Below are 11,040 nucleotides of genomic sequence, written 5' to 3' on the forward strand. Positions count from 1 at the left end.
AGAGGGTTCCCCCTCCAGTGCGGAGAGCTGCAGCTCAGCCGTGCCGCTGCAGGGACTGCAGCACATGCATGCTGGGATGGGGATGTGCAGCCACATGCTGTAGCTCTCACAGCACCCTGAGTTTGGGTAAGATTGCTCAGCGGCAAAGCTATCCCCATCCCTGGGCGTGCAGGATCTGACCAACCCTGATCCTCACCCCCAGAGGCACGGGCAGCAGGTTTTGACGTACCCACCCTGGCTCCCAGCCTCGCCCGGGATTCCTGGTAGGGAAGGCTGAACCCTGCGCGTTTTCCAAGATAAATACACTGGGCTTTAGGCAGTTTACTCTATGGAGGCCCTTTGCTGTGGCCTGTCTGCTCTGGCCAGACGCTGGAAGTGCCGCAGCACCGCGTGCCAGCCCGCCACGAGCAAGCAGCGCATCAGCCTTGGAAGCGTGGTCCTCCCCGGGGTCCGGGTCCGCGCCAGCACTCTCCCCATGGGGAGATGATGGAGAGCCAGCCCGCTGCAGGATCCAGCCCATGGTGGTGCAATCACCAGGGCAAAGCCAGGGTTTGCCTTGCAGGACCTGAGGTCCCGCATCCAGCCCCTGCAGCCCTCAGTGGAGCCCGTTCTCCTGACAGCGCAGTGCCACAGCCATGCAGAACCCCACTGCCCTCCAAAGAGGATGGAAAAGCCGGGCACAGGCATCCACAGACAAAACCAGAGGGCTGGAAACAGCCACTTCACTGATGGAAACTGCTTTGCACTCACATTAAAAAGAAAAAAAAGTGGGAGAGGAAACAATTTTTTTTTTTTCTGCATTATTCATGCACCTAGACGATTCATGCACCAAACTGGGCTTGATAACCTCACCTGAGAATGGATCACTCCTGTCCCTGCATTGAATCTTAGATTGTAAGCTCAGCATGAGCTATTATTATCATCCATCTGCTTTGTAACCCAGGCCAGAGACTTTCGCTGCTGTATCAAAACAATAACTTCTGGTTAAGCCTGCCAAAAAACTTCTACGTGGATGTTCTCTCTGTATTTTAAAGAAGGAGAGAAATGCACAATAAACACCCTTTCATTACAACAACCTCATGGATTTGTGGATTTGTGGTGTCCATGTGTGTGTATACGCTTGTACTGAAAGATAAGTTTAACAATTGTGTGATTTCTTCTTTTTTTTTTTTTTTTTTAACTCCCCTCCTGCTTATGCAGTGAGTTACTAATATCCTGATTGGAACCAGATTTGCATGAATTAGAAGTCGAAATTGGAGCAGCAACTGCTGTGCAGAGGATGTAAAGGGAATAAAATGAATGGGGTATTAACCTTCAACCACTGAATATTAATCAGTGTTTCACAAAAAAGAAAACACAGAGGCTGCCACACTAAATATTTTTAGCATTTATTGACGGGCTTGATTTCCTCTCTCTTTTAGACCTTTTGCTTCCAATCATGGACCATAAAAAATCACACAGAAGATGGGGAGGGGTAAAGAGGGGGAGGGGTGAAGAAAAAAATAAAGATCATCCATTTACTTAAATGCCGGATGATATTTGTGAGTTATGCAACACAGAAAGCCATCTAACAAACAGAGTACCTTATCCCACAGCTGATCGGTTCAAAGGCTCATTTCTCCAAGTCCCAAACCAAACAGAAATCTACCCTGAAGTACAGCGAAGCCTTCGGAAATGAATGCACGATAAAGAAATAAACTTCTTAAAAGCTAAACTTCCCGTGTGCTGAAAGGTAAAATGCAGTTGAAAATCAGCCTAATAAAAGAATCGGCTCATTAAATGAAGACTTTTGTTTTTTTGCCCAGTGTGCTCCAGTGCAGTTCATAAAATAGCTCCATGGAAAACAAAACATAAAAGCTTACCGAAATGCCCCTTGAAATGGTGACATCTCCATCGCACTGGAAACGCTTTGGCCTGAGAGCAATAGCCGGGGCACGGCTGGATGCTGCATCCCCCAGGTCCTCGCTCAACTCAGCTCTTCAGCTGCTCATGGGATAACAGCTAAATTGGGATTTTTTATTGGCGTTAGCAGCAATGGCCGGCTTCTCCTCAGGGTGCTATGGGGTGCTAGGGTGGGTTGGGCTGTGGGGAGGGTGGGCAGGTGGGTGCGACGGATGGTCGAGGGTGGCTGCCGGGACCGATGCTGGGACCGGGGGCTCCTCGGGAGGTCGGGGCTCGCCAGGCGGAAAGCGCAGCCCCTCTCAGCCCCGCAGTGCGGAACAGCTGGCAGTGAAACCACATCAAATTGTATTGACCAAATCATGTCATCCTAGTGTTTTCTCACAAACAACATCTAAAATAACAAAAAAAACCCACAAGTGGAAAACTACAGAGGCTCTTCTTTTGCCATTTTTCCCCTGCAAAATTTGGCACGGGGGATTCTGAAGCCAGATGTCCCCTGAAATCTCTTTTCAGCAGAGACAATTCCCTCCCTTCCAAACACTGCCACCCTTCTCCTCAATGCACCTCTGCAAAACAGAATTCATTTGTTTTCATTAACTTCTTATCAAGTTACCTGGATTTGTTTCAATACTCAGAATGTATTAGAGAGAGGGAGAGAGAGAGAGAAAACAGTGGTAGGTTTTCAGGAAATAGCAAGTTCTTTTTCACTGAGATAGAAATCATTTGGCAAGTCACAGTGAAATACTTCTAGGTTCCAGAAGAAAGCAAGGGGGGAAAAAGCAAGCAAGGAAAGGGAAGATGCTAATGAACTGCAGAGGAGAGAAAAATAAAGTTGAAAAGAAAATGAAAACAAAAGAAAAAAATGAAACTCAATGTTGGTCATACATTCACATCCAGCTGATCCGTAAAGGGAAACCGCAGCATGTCTCTAAATCACCAGGCAAGGACCTACCCTCCTTTCTTGGGGAATGGTTAAGGATAGGTGGCGTTAAAGTCCCAGAAATAACCGGTATTTTTGCCAAAAAACCCTAGGCACCAGGTCAGCAAAAATTTTAGGGGCATGCTTCCCTTCTGCCTTAGTAAGATGAGAGCCCAGCAGGTATCTGTGTCGGTGTAAGTAGCAATAAACATGCCTAACTTTAGCACACACTTAAGTGCTTTCTTCTTAGATGGCAATAACTGTTGAAGTTGTGCTAGACTCCTTCATTTGGTGCTCTAAAATCTCATAACATACCAAAAACCACCGAGTTTACTTTAATTCCTCTCCCTCTGCAAGCTGAGCGTTAGACCAACACAATGAAGAATCAGGTCCAACTTAGGCAGGGATCCGCTGCCTCCAGTCCCGCAGGGCAGCTGGAATAGGGTAAATACCAAAGTGTTTTTCCCAGGAGTGGGCCAGGAGAGCCCAGCACCTCCTCAGCCGCCTCCCAGCACTCCCAGGACAGCGCTAAGGAGCAACCTTGCACGTGCGCGCACACCTCGGCTGATGTGTATTTTCCAGCTCTAAGCACATCTAAATAGCAAAGCTGAGTTATTCCATATCCTCAGGCCTTTAGCGCTCACTCAGCTTCTTTCCTGGGGAGGAAAGGGGGATTTATTTTTGCTTTTTTTCTTTCTTTGCATTTTCTCAGAAACAAGGCTGCATTCTAATTTTGCATTTCTAATAGTTTGTATTTACAGGCTGCATAATGGAAATGCGATTCCTCCTCTAGCCTTTATCATCTGTTTCTTATCTTCAGAGCTGCACAGTCCCCTTAACTCTTAGTGCACAGGGAGACATTTAAAAGCCCTTCTGCTCTGAGGAGAGCCGCAGTGAAATGCAAAGGAGGAAGAGGCAGCAGCCCCAACCCACACGTGTATCATGGTGGGGAATGGGGACATGGGTCTCTTCTCCGACCCCTATTTCTGCTGGCATACTGTCCTTGGGAGATGTACGGGAAGATGCTGGCTGCTGTGTTCGCATGTGCTGCACGGCTGTACCACCAAAGGTACAACAGCACCTCGTCCTTATGTCCTTATCCTCTCTCAGCATCTCTCCATACAGGCTGTCGGCGGTGGCAAGACGGTGCGATGTGCCTCGGGGGACGTTTCTAGATGGAGGAGTGGTGAACAGAAGACACCATCTATCAGACATGCTTTGAATTAATCTCTGTTCTGCCCAGACCTTTGCACCAGAGACTACAGCAGTGCAAGGAGCAGCGTGCAAACAAGTATGAAAATCCAGCAGGAGGGAGCCTGCAAAGGCGCTCAGTCAACTCCCTTTGCAGTTGCTAACGCTGGTCCAGCCGAAGCCGGTGGTAGCACTCCCAGAGCCGTTTGGCAAGTGATGAGCATTTCTGCGGAGCTAAAAGTTTAATCGCTTGTTTAGATCTTAAATAAGCCATATGCCAGAAAAAAACATCTTTCTGCAGCAAGTGTCTTCAGTTAGACGTTTGTATATATAGCCCCTTTGAGCCGCACGTTAATTGTAGGTTGCTATAAAAAAGTTTTTTCCCCTTGCACATTTTAAATCTGTCAGTTTTGATTTCCATCACATGCTACTAATGCAAAACGTCCTGGGGGACTCTCTCGGCGTGGAGCAGGGCTCATCCCGAGCTGTTCCTCCTGCGCTGGGAGGGGAGGAACCTCCTTTGAAGTCCTCCCAGTGATTCATGTCCGAGTCCTTCCTGTCCCCTCCCCAGGAGAGGTTTCCCCGGGCTGACCTGACCTCCTCTCCTCTCCGCCTCCGTGGCAGACGCAGGGAAGATCAAGTGACCTTCCCAAATCCCAGGTCAAGGAGGAAAGCCTTCCTGCCCTGCTGAGCCTTCGGCAGCGAGGGGACCCAATTCTTCCAGTTTTACACCAGAACTGGATTGGATTTAAACGTATGGGAAGACAACCTGTTTCAGCCTTACAAATACTCTGTGTTTTTTTCACCTGGGAGGGATCTCTTAGGATCTTTTTCAGCACTAAGTTCAGGGAATTTCATCGGTGATTATGGTGGTGAGACAAACAAAAGCCTTATTTGTCGGTATCCAGGAATCCCCATGCTGCATCTTGCTTTGATAACAGAAGAGTGCCAGCTGGATTTTTTTTTTTATTACTTTTTTACTGTTTCTCTTTCTTCTTTTTTTTTAAACAGTCTGTATTGCTTTTTAACCGTTATCCTGTGCACGTGGTTCAGCCTTTTACAAAAACAAAACAAAACAAAAAATCCCTAGGTGTGAGAAGATTAAAGATTTCAGGATCTGGACATTTTCAAATCAGAAACACATGTTTAAAATAAATCGGGCTGGCGGACAGCCACCACTTTCACAAGCCAAAGAGCTGTTGCATTAAAAGGATTCCCCAAAAGCCTGAAGAGAACAAGAGCATCAGTGGTTCCCTCCATCCCACCAGCAGAGCCAGGGCCAGGACAAGTCCATGGGGCTTTATCATGCATCTCCATGGTCTGTGCTCTCTCTTACCCACATGAATGTCACAACCATTTTTCAACCAGCCCTAGTGATTTCTGTGTGCACGCATTCTGTCCATCCATCCCCGAAACTTCAGCGTGCTTGGTCTCCTCTGAGAAGACCTCAAAGTCCAACCTCTTTCCTGCATGGCCCAAATCAGCTCCCACCAAGATCTCCAGGGGAAATTGCAAGGACAAAAGCTACAAAAGCCCCAGTCTCACCTGAATTCATCAGGCAAACAAGACAACCACCCTGCAAAGGACAAGGGAATGGCCAGAGCCTCTGCTCCCATGAACGAAGAACCCATCCCTGCAGGGATGTATGGAAGAAGAAGCAGCCGAAGCTGAAGAAGAGCATTGCTGGATCCAAGTCTCCCAGCTCAGCCAGGAATCTTCCAGCTGTCAGGAGGAGATGGCTACAAGCTGCCTCTTCCACCCCTTCCCAGCTGCTTTCTGCCTGCAACATCTGAGGTGTGCATCAGGGCTTGGACTAGCTCATCTCCCAGCCAAGACCCAGACCATAAAAACACACATGCTAACCAAACAAGATCTCAAGTCCAGTCCTTCGTTTAGGTCAAATATGCATCATCTCACCAGCAGCAACTGCTGTACAGTACTGGGGACCCTGAGCTATCTTGAATTTTGCTGGCATGAGCGCTGAGCAGAACCTAGCACGGCTGAAATGCCTGCCCAAGAGGATCCATCACCGCTGGCATGGAGCTGCAGACTGCCAGAGCTTCCAAAGTAACCAAGTTTCTTCCTAGATGACAAGGTAGATGCATTTCCAACCAACAGGAGAACATCCCAGAAAAAGTACCAGGCACTTTGCTCACCACCGCCCCATTTTCTTACTCCTGGCATTCTCCTAGTTATTAGCAGGAGAACCATCTAAAGCAAAGCAGGACTCTGGGTTTTAGAGACCTAATTGGTGAGGAGAAAAAAAGAGTGAACATAATTACCTCGTCATGATATTCAGAACCTGCTTTACATGGAATAATATTCTTCATCCTACAGTTGTTTATAGGGCCTTTAACTCTTCCCTTTTTATAGGGGGGTTTCTGAAATCTATTTTATTAGGGGAAAAAGATTTGAGTGTATTAGGCAAAGTGCCAGTAGCCATGGTAACCTCGGATTTTTCCATCTTCATTACAAGTTCAAGTAAAACCTTCATATAAAATCTAAATGAAAGGGTACATTATAAGTCCATTTTGAAATGTTTGCCTGGAAGTAAAACTTTGGACTGCATCCTTTTTTCTCCGCTGAACATTCTGGTTCTATGCGGAACACATTTTTCAAGTCAGATTTTTGTTTTCTTTCAAATTTTATTCCGTTTGCTCATACAGGGTGGGTCGTCTAGTGGTTAGAGCAAGGCATCAAGGCAACTGGTTTCCAGTCTCAGTCTGTTCCTGATCGGTCAGGGAGTGTTCCCAATTTTATCCAGGTGACTTGGGCAAATTCTGTCGGCTCTAAAACCCCTTTTCTTTTCTTCCTTACCAATATAACAGCGATGATAATTATTGTCCTGAGGTTGCACCAGGATTCACTCATTAGCATTGACAAAGAAGTGGCTCCCCAGAAGAGTAGCTCATCTCTTCCACTGCATTTTCTCCTGGGTCTGGAAGCCAGACTGAAAGGTTAAAGAGAGGTAGCAGTTAGAAGATGGCATGAATTGTCTGTTTTCTTTTCAAAGACCTGATTAGGAAATATGAAATTAGACTGCCTGGTGTAGATACTGGCACAACGTTGTTCCAGGAGATACTCATCATACTCAGACAATCCTTTGGTGCCACTTGAGCGGATTAATTCTTGCACTGTGTCATCTTAAAGTGCTCTGGTTTCATCCAGTCTTGGGAGGAGGCAAATTCTGCAGCTGCCTTTCATTTCTGGGCACCGTCTCACCTGGGGCCACAAAGCCATGATCATTGCGAGGACTTCCTTCTCAAACAGTCCCCTCCAGTGTACACAGCTGAGCAGCTTCTCTAAGGCTGAATCAGAAGGAGAAATCTCCTCTCCAGCCTCTGTCCAGTCCGTGCAATGCAGCCCAACCCTGGGGACCCTGCGGAGCACCTGGTACTTTGGTTTTCCCTGGGAAACATCTTGAGACCTTCTCCATGGCCTGTTCTCAAGGCTACAGAAACATATGGGCTGATGCACTGCAGGGAAGGAGAATTTGTAGAAAAGCCCTGTACCAATCCCCTCATATTTCAGCCCACAGATGGGTATGGCCAGAGCTGGTTTGGGCTCAACCCCTGTCCAGTGGCTGCAGTGCATTTTGCTGTGCGTGGGCTGAGGGTGAGTCAAACTGGCATTTCAGCGCTTCATCCTGGCTCCGGACTAACTTGCAAACCTGGCTGCAAACGCTGGGGGCGTGACTCCCACCCACCTATGCACAAAATAGCACTTTCCTTCTCAAATGGGGTTTTACTGAAGCAGCCCCTAGGTCCATGCATTCCATAGGGTACAGCATCTGCTCACGGTGGGGCAACTTTTGCCCTAAAGGACCACCATGTATGGCTCAGAGGGGCTGGAACATGCTGGCACGGATGCCAGCAGTCAAGGCGAGGCAAGCGGGAGGCATGCCATGCTACGTGCCAAGAGCTGCATGCAGCAGACAGGGCAAAAGCGAGCCAGTGCGGCCATCCCTCGGGCGCTTCTCGCCAGGCAGGGACAGGGCACAACCCAGCCTTTAGTACTTTTCATCATTTCTAATGATGCTGGAAAACATTTTCCACATCTGCCATTGGACTGAAAGGAGACCCTGCTCCTGTTGAATCTGATTTCCCTTCTGCTCTGTTACAGTTAAAACTACAACCTGCTGCCTCCTGGCCGTGCACGTTTCGGGAAAGGGAGGAGGGGGGTTACAAACGGCGCGGGGCTTTTTCTTTTTTTGATACATCCTTCCTTCCGCTCTTCGCAATCAATTAGTGGGCAAAGACTTCCGAAAAGCTCTTTCCTCCCTAACCTTTCACAGCCTGTTGTGATAATGACTCTGGAGAGCTCGACCTGGGCCTTTGCGTGGGGTTCGTTACCTTCCCGGGGCAGCGGAAGGTGACCTTCATCACTCCCTCCTCTTCCTTTCCTACCCCTGCAGCTTGGATCGTCTCAGGGAGGAGGAGGAGGGATTGAAGCTGCCTCACTCCCAGCAGATAGAGTTTCCCTCCAGTGTCATTTTTGCAATCAAAAGTCAGAGGGTGGTTCTAGAGATAACATAGACTCTGGGAGGTGGAGGGGGGCTGCCCTTAAAAATAATGGTTATAATTATGCATACCTTGAATCAAGACATCAAGAGATGGAGGGAAAAGGGTGGTCCTGGTTTTAATTTGTAATTTCTTTCTCCCTCACTCACAGGGCAAGCTGCTTTCCAGAAACCAAGCTCCAAGCTGCTGCAGCTTCCCCCCAAAACACAGCTTACAACTGAAGCAACTTATTTTGCCAGCAGTAGTGGGTTTTTTTTGGTCCCTCCGTGATGCAAACACACAGGTAGGATGTACTAGCAGAAGTTTTCCCTGGCACCTGCAGCCACTTTCACAGCCCGTCTGCCTGGGAACAGCGTATCGTGGGCTTTTCAAGCAACACCTTGTACAAAAGCATCCCTGCTCCACAGGGCAGCTTTGTGCAGGCTCCCATGCAGGGGGGAAGGACAGGAAGGACCGTAGACGTGTCCTGGGACAAGCACATCCCACTCAGCATTTACACAAGGTCTTCCCCACAGCCCTGACAATACTCCCCAAATCTGGCAAGTGCCTCTCCCAGTGCACCACTATCACAACCTCCCTCATCCTCCGCTGCTCGCAACAACCCGCTCCCCCGAGCTGCGGTCCTGCCATGCCGCAGGTGACACTACAGTGGTTTACTGACTCACATCACTGTCCCCAAAGAGGAAGCTTTCTGGCTAATTTTTCCTCCTGTCACCAGCAGGATAAATGAGGGAACCACCTCCACCGCAGCACTGCTGCCCACAGAGCAGCTGCACGTGGGGAGATACAGCAAACGCAGAAAAATAGCTGCTAAAACCCATGATTAGGACCATGCAACCCACTAAATGCAATACTTTAAACATACTATCCTGATACAGTCACAGCTGCAGTGACGCAGTTCCTTCTTCAAATGCGAAGTGATCCCCTCAAAAAAAAAAAAAAGCGCATTTTCTAAAGTAACTGCCAAACTCAGGTGATGCAGGAGATGTTTTTTTCTCCCCGACCATCACCTGTACCAGGAAGGTGTGAGCAGCCACCTGTGCTTCAGCTCCTCCATGGCTCGGCATCACCCCATTTGCCCCCACAGCGCCCCGCACCCGTTCGCTGCCCACTGCAAAGGCGCTGCATGTAATTATGACCGGCTCTCGCCCGCTGATGGCACGTAATCGAAACCATCCCATTCAAACCCAGCTGAGAGCAACTGGAACCACTTTGAGGCGAGAAGCCTATTACTGAGTTGTAAACCTCTCCCATCCTCCACAGGAGCCTTTCATAGGGCCAGCTAGAAAAATAATAACTCAAACCCATGTGGTGAGAGGGAGAGAATACAGTGTCTCCAGGTAACAAATATTTGCTTCTTTTGCTATTGTTCCAGCCATAAAATGGATTTATTAAAAAAATCCAAAATTTGATTTCATTTGAATTAAACGTGAATGTGCCCCCTTGCTCCCCACTGAGTGTTGCTTAATATTTTTTAAGCTACAAAGTCACAGCTGAGTGCGTACAGCACAGAAGGCTAGGCTTTCGATGGCTAAAATAGCCCGGCTTAGTTGGCATCAATGGATTAGCATTGATTTACATTAAGTAAAGATGGGGCATATGGTGCATATGTGCCGGCAGAGAGTCATCACGAACAGGTCTTGGCACAGGCAGATTTCCTCCACCAGCCACTGAAACGCAGAGGTCCCGGTGTCCCTCGGCACGCAGATTGCATCCCCACCACTCTCCCACATCGGCTCTTCCGCAGTGAGGGTAATAGGAAGAATCAAACTTCTGAGCCACTACCATGAAACGAAGGCTTTTTTTCCTCACCATCTCTAGTTTCGAAAAAATTCCCCAATTTTTGTTCTTATAACTTTTCCCCCCGCCTTGGCCCAGAGGGGCTGGGGGAAGCTCGCACCTGCTCTCTGTAAGGGGGAGCTGAGCAGAGCCGTGCCCATGACGCGGCGGCGATGCCACGCACCCGGCGGAGGCAGGCTGCCCCCTGGAAGCTCGCTGCCTGCCCTCCTTGGATCCCCAGAAAACACCTGAAGTTTGCAAAATTCCACGTTTTGCTTCCCCGCTTGCTCTGCTTGAACCGGCTCCACCTGCCTCTTGCCCCACTCCAGCAACACGCTTCGGAGGGACGGGATTCCCTTTCACGTAATCAAGTGGATTAAAAATAAAAAGATTTAGTCACAGCTAGTCATTAATAAGCCCATAACGGATCCATGCAGGGTCATGGATCTGCCTGAGACTGAGATAACAGCTACTGCTCAGGAGAACTGGTTAACCTTAGGACAAAAAGTCCATCACTACATGGTCTTTTAGGATCATTGCTGTTCAGCTGCTTCTCCCATGAAATCTCATCTCTGGCCATTAGAAGCAGAAGAGAAAGTCAAGAGACAAGCAGAGGACACGGTTCCTACTGCTTTGCCCCCTCCTTCGCCCAAAATCTAATAAAGATGATTAAATTACATGTCTTTTCCTCCCATTGAAACCACCGCACACTGCTCGAATATTAGAGCT

This window comes from Pygoscelis adeliae, unplaced genomic scaffold (assembly GCF_000699105.1).
Source record: "Pygoscelis adeliae isolate BGI_AS28 unplaced genomic scaffold, ASM69910v1 Scaffold533, whole genome shotgun sequence".
NCBI classification, from domain to species: domain Eukaryota; kingdom Metazoa; phylum Chordata; class Aves; order Sphenisciformes; family Spheniscidae; genus Pygoscelis; species Pygoscelis adeliae.